Source organism: Heptranchias perlo, chromosome 4 (assembly GCF_035084215.1).
Source record: "Heptranchias perlo isolate sHepPer1 chromosome 4, sHepPer1.hap1, whole genome shotgun sequence".
In the NCBI taxonomy this organism is placed as follows: Eukaryota; Metazoa; Chordata; class Chondrichthyes; order Hexanchiformes; family Hexanchidae; genus Heptranchias; species Heptranchias perlo.
The window spans coordinates 18,459,702-18,472,775 of record NC_090328.1 but is presented as its reverse complement, the minus strand read 5'-3'; the positions used below and the strand labels follow the sequence as shown (position 1 = coordinate 18,472,775).

Genomic DNA, 13,074 nt, shown 5'->3' with positions numbered 1-13,074 from the left:
GACGCCCACATCCCATGAACGAATAAAAAAAAACTAGCTATCCTACATCATAGGAGTTTTCACAGACCACTTGGGTTGTTAAAAATATTGAGGAGGTTGATCAGGCAGGATCTTCTCATTCTGGATCCATGTTGACTGCTGTTAAGTAAATTGTTATTGTACAGATAATCTTCAAGTTTACTCCTGATTATCAATTCCATTATTTTATACAGGACTGAAGACTGATGGGTCTGTAGTTTTCCGTGTCTGTTTTATGCCTGTTTTTGAGTACTTGCACCACTTTGACCTGTTTCTAACTGTCTAGTGACTCCTCCATAACGATTGTCAGTGCCTCACAAATCTCCCCCCTAGTCTCTTTCAGTAGTCTGGAATAAATACAATCCATTCGCAGGGAGCCATTTTAGCCTGTTGCACAGAATTTTTTTTTGTAAAATGTGATTAATCATTTTTGATACTGAACCAGTCAGAAAATGACCCCACAGACATGATTCTGTAATCTGACTAATCATTGGTTCTGGGACTTATTTGTTCAATGGGAGGCTACAATTATATATTCTCACACACACAAAACAAATAATTGTTAATCGCAGTATCATAGTATCATAATAGGTACAGTACAGCAGGATGCCATTCAGCCCATCGTGCCTGTGCCGACTCTTTGAAAGAGCTATCCAATTAGTCCCATTCCCCTGCTTTTTCTCCATAGCCCTATAATTTTTTTCCCTTAAAGTATTGATCTAATTCCCTTTTGAAAGTTACAACTGAATCTGCTTCCACCACCCTTTCAGGCAGTGCATTCCAGATCATTACAACTCGCTGCGTAAAAAAAAATGATTCCTCATGTCGCCTCTGGCTCTTTTGCCGATCACCTTAAATCTGTGTCCTCTGGTTGCTGACCCTTCTGCCACTGGCAACAGTTTTTCCTTATTTACTCTATCAAAACCATTCATGATTTTGAACACCTCTATCAAATCTGCCCTTAACCTTCTCTGTCCGAAGGAGAACAACCCCAGCTTCTCCAGTCTCTCCATGTAACTGAAGTCCCTCATCCCTGGTACCATTCTAGTAAATCTCTTCTGCACCCTCTCTAATGCCTTCCCAAAGTGTGGAGCCCAGAATTGAAGACAATACTCCAGCTGAGGCCTAACCAATGTTTTGTAACAGTTTAGCATAACTTCCTTGCTTTTGTGCTCTATGACTCTATTAATAAATCCCAGGATCCCATCTGCTTTTTTAACAGCCTTCTCAACTTGTCCTGCCACCTTCAAAGATTTGTATACCCCCTTTAAAATTGTACCATTTTGTTTATATTGCCTCTCCTCATTCTTCCTATCAAAATGTATCACTTCACATTTCTCTGCGTTAAAGTTCATCTGCCATTTAAGATTTAAATCAATGCACAAAATACCTTATTTAGATTTTGAAATGGCAGCCATAATAACATATGAGCAGGGTGTACAAATTGCAATGGGATATTACCACAGAAAGGCTTTTTACCCTTTATTTGAAGGCAGTGAAGAGGATTGTGAATGTTGCTATCAAATATTTGAGGAAGTAGCTGAGATGTGCACCAGTTATCCAGCAGGGTTATTGAATTCCAATTTACCTTGATTGACTGTGAAAAGGTTTGCTTGCTATTGGGATCGTGCAATGGAATGTAATTATCTGTCGGCCAAGAAAACAAAGAATCAGTGGCAAAAAAGGTCACAAATTCCATGAGCTGGTGGAAGAGAGTTTGTTCACACTTGATCAAGCTCAGTGTGCTGAGCAGGTTACAAAAATCACATCATCAACTCTCGCAGAAACCGAGCTCCCATCAACTGCCCAAGGGAAAAGAATGCAGCAACCAAGCTGTGGAAGTAGAAATAAAGCTTTCATTTTGACAATGTAAGGAACTAATGTTACAGCAAAGATTAAAAATCTGGTTCAATGCCTTTCACAGTCCATTTAAGAACATAACTAATTTTTCACAATTTATTATACTTACAATTTACAATAACGGGGCATCTTGAAAGTGAAGGGTTGCTTATTTAAAATGATGAATAACAACAGGCTATAACACTCTATTCTCCTTCTCTTACCATTACAACTAATCTGTGTCTTACTATAACACTCTATTCTATTTCTTTTACAATAACAATCTAATGTAAACCTCAAACTGGAACATGCTTTTGTAAATCTATAACTATACCACTCTATTATGAACTTCTTACTGCAACACTCTATTCTAAACCTCTGACTGTACCACTCTATTATATATTGCAAGTATATTGGAGTACTGTGCATGGTTCTGGTCACCATATTATACAAAGTATGTAGAGGCATTGGAGAAGGTGCAAAAAAATTCACATGGATGACATCAGAACTGAAAGGATATATTTATCAGGAAAGGCTAAACAGGTTGGGGCTCTTTTTTCTAGAAAAGAGACGGCTGAGGGGTGACCTGACAGAGGTCTTTAAAATAATGAAAAGGTTTGGTAGGGTAGATGTAGAGAAAATGTTTCCACTTGTGGGGGAATCCAAAACCAGAGGTCATAAAAAAAAGTTGCTAATAAATCTAAAAGGGAATTCAGGAGAAACTTCTTTACCCAAAGAGTGGTGAGAATGTGGAACTCGCTACCACATGGAGTGGTTTAGGCAAATAGCATCGATGTAATTAAGGGGAAGCGAGATAAGCACATGAGGGAGAAAGGAATAGAAGGGTATCCTGAAAGGACTAGATGAAATAGGGAGGGAGAAGGCTTGTGTGGAGCATAAATGCTGGCATAGATCAGTTGGGCCGAATGACCTGTTTCTGTGCTGCAGTTTCGATGTAACTCGATGTAACTCTCTATTTTAAACCTCCAACTATACCACTCCATTATATACTGCAACATTCTACTGTAAACCTCTCACTGTAGCATTGTATTCTCAACAATTCTAGTTCTCATACTATCACATTCCATTCTGTTTCTCATTCTATAAAGGGGTAAGGGACTCCAGTTATGTGGAGACACGAGAGAAACTGGGATTGTTTTCCTTAGAGCACAAAAGATGAAGGGGCAAAAGACATTAAAATGTCATGGACATGTGCAGAAAATAATCAAAATGGCTAATGGAATGCTTGCCTTTATATCTAGAGGACTAGAATACAAAGGTTCATTCGATTGATTCCTGGGATGAGAGGGTTGTCCTATGAGGAGAGATTGAGTAGAATGGGCCTATACTCTCTGGAGTTTAGAAGACTGAGAGGGGATCTAGTTGAAACATACAAGATTCAGAGGGGGCTTGACAGGGTAGATGCAGAAAGGTTGTTTCCTCTGGCTGGAAAGTCTAGAACTAGGGGGCACAGATTCAGGATAAGGGGTCGGCCATTTAAGACTGAGATGAGGAGGAATTTCTTCACTCAGAGGGTTGTGAATCTTTGGAATTCTCTACTCCAGAGGGCTGTGGATGCTGAGTCATTGAGTATATTCAAAGCTGAGATATTTGGACTCTAGGGCAATCAAGGGATATGGGGATCAGGCGGGAAAGTGGAGTTGAGGTCCAAGATCAGACGTGATCTTACTGAATGGTGGAACAGGCTCGAGGGGCCATATGGCCTACTCTTGCTCCTATTTCTTATCTTCTTATAATACAAGGAGGTAGAAGTTATGCTACAGATATACAAAGCCCTGGTTAGACTACACCTGGAGTACTGTGTTCAGTTCTGGGCACCGTATCTTAGGAAGGATATATTGGCCTTGGAGGGAGGACAGCGTAGATTTACTAGAACGATACCTGGACTCCAAGAGTTAAATTACAAGGCGAGATTACACAATCTAGGGTTGTATTCCCTGGAATTTAGAAGATTAAGGGGTGATTTGATCAAAGTTTTCAAGATACCAAGGGGAACTGATAGGGTAGATAGAGAGAAACTATTTCTGCTGGTTGAGGATACAGCATGAAAATTAGAGCCAGGACTTTCAGGAGTGAAGTTAGGAAACACTTCAACACGCAAAGGGTGGCAGAAGTTTGGAACTCTCTTCCGCAAACGGCAGTTGATGGTAGCTCAATTGTTAATTTTAAATCTAAGATTGACAGATTTTTGTTAACCAAAGGTATTAAGGGATAGGGGGCTACAGCGGGTATCTGGAGTTAGGTCACAGATCAGCCATGATCTCATTGAATGGTGAAACAGGTTCGAGGGGCTAAATGACCTACTCCTGTTCCTACGTTCCTATGAGGTCTACTTAACAAATAAAACAGCTATGGTCGACAAAAGAGGTGAGAGATAACACAGAACTAAAGGAAAGAGCATACAAAAGTGCAAAGAGGAGTGTAGATCCAGGGGACTGGGAGAGATATAAAGAACAGCAAAGGAAGACAAAAAAGATAGTAAGAACTGCAAAAAGGGAATACGAAAAGAAACTTGTGAGGGATATAAGGATTAACACAAAAAGTTTTTACAATTATATTAGAAGAAAAAGGGTAGTCAAGGGTAATGTGGGCCCTTTAAAAACAGCTGCATGTAATATTGCAAATGAAAATAAGGAAATGGCAGACTTGTTGAATAATTACTTTGTGTCAGTCTTCACAGTAGAGGAAGAGGATAATATACCTGACATCATAGAATCATTGAAAGTTATGGCACAGAAGGAGGCCATTTGGCCCATTGTGTCTGTGCTGGCCAAAAAAGAGCAATCCAGCTTAATCCCACTTTCCAGCACTTGGTCCGTAGCCCTGTAGGTTACTGCAAGTGCACATCCAAGTACTTTTTAAATGAGTTGAGGGTTTCTGCCTCTACCACCCTTTCAGGCAGTGAGTTCCAGACCCCTACCACCCTCTGGGTGAAAAAATTTCTCCTCAGCTTCACTCTAATCCTTCTACCAATCATTTTAAATCTATACCCCCTGACTATTGATCTCTCTGAAAGGGAAATAGGTCCTTTCTATCCACTCTATCTAGTCCCGTCATAATTTTATACACCACAATTAAATCTCCCCTCAGCCTCCTTTGTTCCAAAGAAGACAACTCCAGCCTATCTAATCTTTCCTCATAGCTAAAATTCTCCAGTCCTGGCAATATCCTCGTAAGTCTCCTCTGTACCCTCTCTAGTGCAATCACATCTTTCCTGTAATGTGGTGACCAGAACTGTATGCAGTACTCAAGCTGTGGCCTAACCAATGTTTTATACAGTTCTAGCATAACCTCCCTGCTCTTCTACTCTATGCCTCTGCTAATAAAGGAAAGTATCCTGTATGCCTTTTTAACCACCATATCTACCTGTCCTGCTACCTTCAGGGATCTGTGGACATGCACTCCAAGGCCCCTCACTTCCTCAACACCTCTCAGTATCCTTCCATTTACTGTGTACTCCCTTGTCTTGTTTGCCCTCCCCAAATGCATTACCTCATACTTCTCTGGATTGAATTCCAGGGAAACTAATAATGAATCAGGAGCTGTAACTCACTAAAATTAACTTAGGTATTAGAAAAAATAATGGCACTTAAAAATGACAAATCCCCAGGTCCTGATTGTTTCCACCCCAGGATTTTAAAGGAAGTAGGTGAGGAAATTGCAGATGCTTTAGTCGTAATCTTCCAAAGCTCTCTCGATTCAGAAATTGTCCCTTTAGATTAGAAAATTGCAAATGTAACTCCATTATTTAAGAAAGGTGAGAGAGAAACCAGGAAATTATAGATGGTTCGTCTAACATCTGTTGTTTTTTTTTATTCGTTCACGGGATGTGGGCGTCGCTGGCGAGGTCAGCATTTATTGCCCATCCCTAAAGTGGGGAAGTTATTGGGATCTATAATTAAGGACAGATTGACTGAGCACTTAGAGAAATTTGACCTGATTAGAGAGAGCCAACATGGATTTGTAAAGGGTAGGTCATGTCTAACAAACCAAATTGAATTTCTTGAGTAAGTAACTGAAGTGATAAACAGGGGCATGTCTATGGATGTAGTTTATATTGACTTCCAGAAGGATTCGATAAGGTTCCACATAAGAGACTGTTCGCTAAAATTAAAGCTCATGGAATTGAAGGCAAATTATTGACCTGGTTAGGAGATTGTTGGTAGAAGACAGAAAGTAGGGACAATGGGTATGCATTCGAATTGGAAGGAAGTAACTAGTGGTGTCTCACAAGGATTTGTGCTGAAGCCTCAACTATTCACTATATTTAGAGACTTAGAACACAATAGAGAGCCATATATCCAAGTTTGCCAAAGACACAAACATTGGTGGCATAGTAAGTAGTGCAGACAGGAACATAAAATCACAAAGAGATATTGATAGATTAAGTGGGTGGGCAAAACTGTGGCAAATGGATTTCAACACAGATATGTGTGAAGTCATCCATTTTGGACCAAAAAAGCATAGATCCGAGTACTTTTAAACGGTAGAAAGCTAGGAACAGTGGAGGTCCAAAGAGATTTAGGGGTACATGTACACAGATCACTAAAATGTAGTGGTCAGGTACAAAAAATAATCAAAAAGATAATGGGATGTTAGTCTTATAACTGGAGGGCCAGAATATAAAGGGGAGGAAGCTTTGCTACAGCTATACAAAGCCCTGGTTAGACCACATCTGGAGTACTGTGCATTGGCCTTCGAAGGAGTGCAGCGCTGATTCACCAGTATGTTACCAGGGCTCCAAGGGTTAAATTATGAGGAGAGATTACATAAACTAGGCTTGTATTCCCTGGAATAGAGAAGGTTAAGGCGTAATTTGATTGAGGATTTTAGGATTTTGAAAGGAATCACTGGAGTAGTGAGTAACTTTTTCCACTGGTGGGTGAGTCTAGGACAAGGGGACATAACCTTAAAATCAGAGCCATGCCATTCAGGAGAGAAGTTAGGAAACACTTCTTCATGCAAAGAGTGGTGGAAATGTGGAACTCTCTCCCACAGAAAGCAGTAGATGCGAGCTCAATTCATAATTTTAAATTTGAGATCGATGGATTTTTGCTAGCCAGGGGTATTAAGGGATATGGAGCTAAGGAGGGTGGATAGAGTTAGGATACTGATCAGCCATGATCTCACTGAATGGCGGAACAGGCTCGAGGGGCTGAGTGACCTACTCCTGTTCCTAAGTTCCTGCCCCAATAATGGAACAGATTCTGGATTGTGGCCATTGTTTTCTTCCTTCACTGCGAATGGACTCAAGTGCATTCTGACAAGTGACTGCTGGCTCACTCTTATGTCGTTTGAGGCTACTTTTATTGCACTGAGACACACAGCTGGGGGATTGTACGTTATGACATTTTACTGCTCACATAGCAGCCTGTGCAAACATCAGTTTGAATGGTTGTCTTTCAATATTTGAGTGGTCAGCTAATCAGTAATAGCTGCAATACAGTCAAATATGTAATGCTACTACTTCTACTAAATTGCCATCTGTCAGCTCAGCAAATCACCCTTCCGATGTTCCTAAGACGTATAATGTGGAATGTTAACTCTCAAATATGTAATACATTATTATAAAGAAGTTTATCTCCATTTAAAAAAAGGTACATTTGTGCAGCTTACTCACAGAAATCCTCACAAATGTTCCGAACCATGTGCTGCTGTTTGTAGTGCTGCATTTTCTTAACCACTAGGGGGCCTACATTCCTTCTCAGTGATCTTCTGGGCAGTATTATATCGCTGGAGAGCAACTTTATTCTGGAACATAATTTTGTGACTTTTCACAGCACATTGCTTTACCAAAAAAAATTTGAAAAGGTAAAAGCATTTTTTACAATCAGTGATAAATGCATTTAATGAACATGCAGCAGTCCTTTACTAACACTTTCTGATATTTTATGACTTTTGGTATGATATTGTTTGCAGTTACCCTCACCCTCTATTAATAGGAAATGTAACATATTGTCTGCATTGCCCATACTTTTCTATAGTATATTTTTAATATGTCTTCTGTAAACAGTAGTATAGAAGACCCACTGTACTGTTATTGAAACTGTAAACGCATTCTAAATTTTATAGGTCAAAAATAAACTTTTTTCCTTACAGATTCTAAAGTTTTGATTGCCCTTTTCCCTTTTAAGTGCTTTGCTTACTATGCCAAGTTTTCTAGTGTTTAAGTCACTTTTTCCACCTTTTATTTTTGGTCACAATATGTTATGTAATATTTTCTTCTACACTCTCTAGATTTCCCCATTCAATCCCAATTGAGAAGACGGGCACATGAACCTAGAAATTGGTTTGCGTCTGAACGGGTAGGCCCAAGATTCACCCAATATTGGGCCACGGGCCTCACTTATATGAGACCAGAGAGCTGCAGACGCATCCCCAGGCAACTCGTTATCAAATTGGATTTGAATTTCGGGCTGCTGCACTGCCAGTAGCGGCTCTCAGGTAGGTTTTTGGGACTAGTATGAAGCCGGCAGGAGCACTCCTCCACATTCAGTTAAGTATTTGTGAAAAAAACATTTTTGGTGGCGGCCTCCAGCGGTCTCGTTAAGGATCGTCGGTTAGGTCGCATGTAGACCTGGTTTTCCTGAACACAGCCGGCCTGGCACTAGCAGCGTTCAGGGCAGACCGATTCCGGGACGGGCACCTGAAGCAGGCATTAGACCCTTTATTTGCATATGCAAGGGACTACTGCATGTTTCAAGTACTGGCCCTGAAAACCTCTTTTTCTTCCTTCACCAATATGGCGGGAGGCACACTTCAGGTGTGGAATGTGAGCGTACACACCGCCCACCATTTTGGACGCTTAGGCATCCATTTTATGCTTGTAAAACTGGTGTGACATCAACCAATTAGTAGGCCACGATCTGCTTATGGGCTTTGGCATAAACTCTGAAAAATGGGGGTTAAGAATTCCTTTGGTGACTATGTGTAGTGACATTGTATAAGTGTTTGTGAAGATCTACTCTTTCAGAAATGGATTGCAATGTTGCTAGAAACACTGACTAAAGGAAATCTTCACAGATATATTTAGACCATTATCAGCCAGAGGAATTTTTACTTTCCATTATTGAAACAACAGAACATGGAGTTTTGCTGTCTGTAACTTTTCATTTGAACTTCTGACAGAATATCAATTTTCTGCTCTAAAATGCTGACTTATGAATTCGTTCATACTTATGATTTTTTTTAAAAAGTACAATGATCATTTTAAAGAAGCAGTTATTTTTAAGCCTGCTTATTTCCTTGCAATTGGGAACAGGGTGGCACAATGGGTCAGAACATTAACTGCTTCCTCTGGGGTCTGGGATCAAATTTAAGGCAGTCAAGTGCGATGCGAGTTACTCTCATGAAGGCTAATTAAGAGTTGTACGTGAAATGAGTCTGGACAGTTACAATTCAGTTCTCCGTAGATTCAAATCCTCAACACAAGAACAGTCATAATTTGGAACTAATTGTCACTAATTGGACAGCCTTACTCACAGAGGCCATGAGGATAGATGGTGGGGGGATAAGAATGTCTCACTGGTGCAGTAGGTTGCAATCTTCAGAGGACGGGGTTAAAGGCACAGTATTCACGACTAATTATACATGTCTAATAAGAGAGTGCTCTAGTGTGTAATCGTTAGCATAAAGTTATTAAAATTATGTGTATGTTCTGCAGCCATGATTGAAAATTGATGTTCCTCACTTTCGAGTTCCTTGATTTCAGAGCCTTCTCAGCACCGTTCCTTGTTTCGACACATTATCAGAACCCAAACAAAGTGCATGAGTAAAAATTGATCAGATTGTCCAAATTACCATTTAAACAGCCCATTTTATTCCTGATAAGTCAAGGTAGTTTTTTTTTGTTTTTGAATTATCCAATGAGGCAATGTAAGTAACAGAGCAAAGTGGGAATATGCTGCTAAACAAACATTTGAATTATCAGATAACTTGAATTAAGCCTCCGGATTTAGATCTGAACACTATATGAAACTTCTCTTTTTGTGAGTAGGCGACTGCTTGCTGACATGTCGGTGAACTCCAACTATGGGGGCTGAGAATGCAGTCAGCGCATTGGATGCCTGCCCTCCAGAAAACCGGACGCAGAAGCCAGAGGCCTGCAACAAGCCCAAAGTGCCCAGGACACCACCAGATTTCTTGTTCATACTGTATTGCATCAAATGGATTCTGTTCTGGATCCCAAGGAAGGTTATGAACTGAGACTTTCAAATAAGTTATTAGTACAAACTTAATACAAGGTTTATTAGGTGTCCCCCCAGTGGGGGGGCACCTCTCTAAAATGGGAACTGGACAGGTGGCCCTGATTTTAAAAGCCCTAGCACTGCTGCCCCATGCCTAGTGCCCCCTTGTCTATGACAGAAAATCCTCCCAGCGTTGAACGCATAGCCGGCAACCATTTACTGGCTGCCGTCACTCAAAATTCTGGCCCTGGCACTCTATGCCATGAGCGATTTGCCCGGTGTGCTAGAAAATTATACAAATGGAGTGATCTCATTGTTATTGAGCTTGAGTACATTGTGCGTCTGAATAGCACTGGCAAACATGGGACAGGGGGCTGTCGTATCAGCTTATCGTCTATGCCATCAGAGGTATAGAGGAGAAATGTTACATTGTATACAGTACTTTCATTAACAGAGATGGGAAGAAGTCCTGTCGTCGCGGCATCATAAATGAGTTGGTGAAGATTCCCTTGGTTCGCCAATTCCAGAAAAATTGTAAACACATTCTACAAGAACATATTTTGAGTTTCTTTGAAATTAAGGAATCCATCAACAACACATTTATGATGCCACTAAACATAACACCACAGTGGTTGAAATCGTAAAGTGTGAAATGGGTCCTTGCCAGTCGTGTGAAAAGGGTGATAGCGAATCGGCAACTTGTTTTACACCCCGCCCGATATTTTTCTTCATTCAAGTCAATGGGAAACAAATTCGGGAGCAGTGTAAAGTAGGCTGTCGATTGACTACGCCTGCTTCGCGCTACTGGCAAAGACTAATTTCACCCTCATGATGTGTAATATTAATAATCAATCATAGTACAGTGGCTGCAGTGTGTACTATCCATAGGATGTCCTGCAGCAACTCAACAAGGCTTCTCCAGCAGCACCTCCAAAACCCGCGACCTCCACCACCTAGAAGGACAAGGGAGCAGGTGCATGGGAACAACACCACCTACACGTTCCCCTCCAAGTCACACACCATCCCGACTTGGATTCCTTCATTGTCACTGGGTTAAAATTCTGGAGCTTACTACCTAACAGCACTGTGGGAGAACCTTCACCACACGGACTGCAGCGGTTCAAGAAGGCGGCTCACCACCACCTTCACAAGGGCAACTAGGGATGGGCAATAAATGTCTCACAAGTTACACAGTTGATGTTCCACTGCTCCCTAATTATGGAAATGCTATTTACTGAGCAAGATGTTAGATTGGAATCCATACTGAATTGCTTCCTGACACCGGTGGCTGATCAGAGGGTGGGAAACCTATTCGATTCCAATTCACATTTTAAACCCAATGGGAAATGATGGTTCTGGTACTAAACCGGCAACTCAGAAATCGGGGAAAGGGGGACAGGTAATGTTAACTTTCGGCGAGGGCAGCAAACGGCCGTTTGCGGATCTGCTACCCATGATACACCTCACCCGACTTGGCATTGACGTCAGTGGAAAGGAATATCAGGCGGTGTATAAAGAGTGCCCAATCCGCCCGCTTTCTACCCATTATCGAAAGTTAAAATTAACCCAAGAAAATCAGATCTCTCCAGCTCAGGTCGTGAAATTGAAGTCAATACTTCTAGATGTTTACTAGCACTAGAAAAACGACTAAGAAAGCTGCCAGATTGTTATAAAAACCAAACCGGTTCCATAAAGCCCTTCAAGGAAGGGAACCTGCCATCAGTCCCGCACTATCTGGTTGACTTGACACCTTCTAAAGTGGCTTAGTGAGCCCCTCAGTTGTTTAAAGGATTGCTGCTGCAGTGGTTCATGGAGAAGGTCCACAACCAGGGCACATAGGGATGGGCAATGAATTTGGCCTTGCCAATGTTGCCCACCTCCTGAGAACAAGGCTGTGCCACTTTTTGTTTGGAGTCATAGTAAAATAGATTCTCAAAATTGTCAGTACGAATGACATTAATACAAAATTTAGACTTTTGCTCTGTTTGGAGGCAGGAAAAAGAGGAACTGGAAGTGGATGATTGGGCTTCCAACAAACCCTGTTATAATGTTTCTTTCAGTAGCGATAAATATGAATTGTTATTTAATTATATACTTGTAAGTGGTGGGATTTATTATATAGTGAGTGATAATTGATAGTCTTTCAAGCTCTACTTCAGGTTTCCAGAAAAATATTAATTATTAAAATAGCATTCATATTCTTAGGTAATTCTGACACATTTTGTCACATTGTTGTTTCGGAGTCTCAAGGTATGATTTTAACTCGGGCCGTGTGCAAAATGTGGGGGCCGAGATGGGTGGCAATCCATGCGGCCCCCATAGTGTGAAACCGGGAAGATTTTAACTCCCGGGCCTCACTCAAATGAATCGACTGGGACTCCCGCCCGCACCCGGTGGGAGTTGCTACCTGACCAGCGGGAGTGAGCGGGATTTGGGGCGGAAAGAAGCCACTTCCGAGGACCAGGAGGGATCGGTCCCTGTCATAAGGTAAGGATGGGTGGGGGGGTGCGGGGGGAGGGGTTCCTGAAGTGATCGCTGTCAGGGAGGGGGAGGGAAGCCGTCGAAAGAAGAGGCCAAAGGTTTTCTTGTGGAGCCTGGAGGAGCACTTCTGTTCCTCCCAACCCACAAGGAAATCTAAACAAAATATTAAATCCTTACTTTTGTTGAGCTCTTTAGGCCTCACTCCGGCTTCTGCCGGGTTTCACTGGCGGCTCCCGGTATCACTGCGGTGATTGGCAGTCAAGATTATGTCGGGATCCGAATTGCGTTATCAGACCCCAACATTTAATTATTAATTATTTACTTAAGAGCAGCGTAGACTTCGAGGTGACCCAATAGAGGTCTATAAAATAATTAAAGGGCTGGATAGAGTCCCTATTGATAGATTATTCCATGTTAAAAAAATTGGGGAAGACCAGGGGGCATGAGTTTAAACTATGGAAGAGTAGGAATAGACTGGATATTTGGTGGTTTTTCTTTTCCCAGAGAATTCTGAGGCTCTGGAATACAT

At 41.4% G+C, this 13,074-nt stretch overlaps 1 long non-coding RNA gene across 2 annotated transcripts in view; it reads left to right on the top strand.

Annotated features, from left to right (window-relative positions):
* Positions 1-13,074, top strand: part of LOC137320756 (uncharacterized) — a 92,337-nt gene that overhangs the window by 72,768 nt on the left and 6,495 nt on the right. Inside the window, exons 3-4 of one of the 2 annotated variants that reach the window (XR_010962642.1) lie at positions 8,116-8,322; positions 9,875-10,071. This is a non-coding gene — a long non-coding RNA (uncharacterized lncRNA). Of the gene's footprint in view, positions 1-8,115; positions 8,323-9,874; positions 12,552-13,074 lie in introns of both variants that reach the window. The other variant, XR_010962641.1, reaches the window with a different exon arrangement.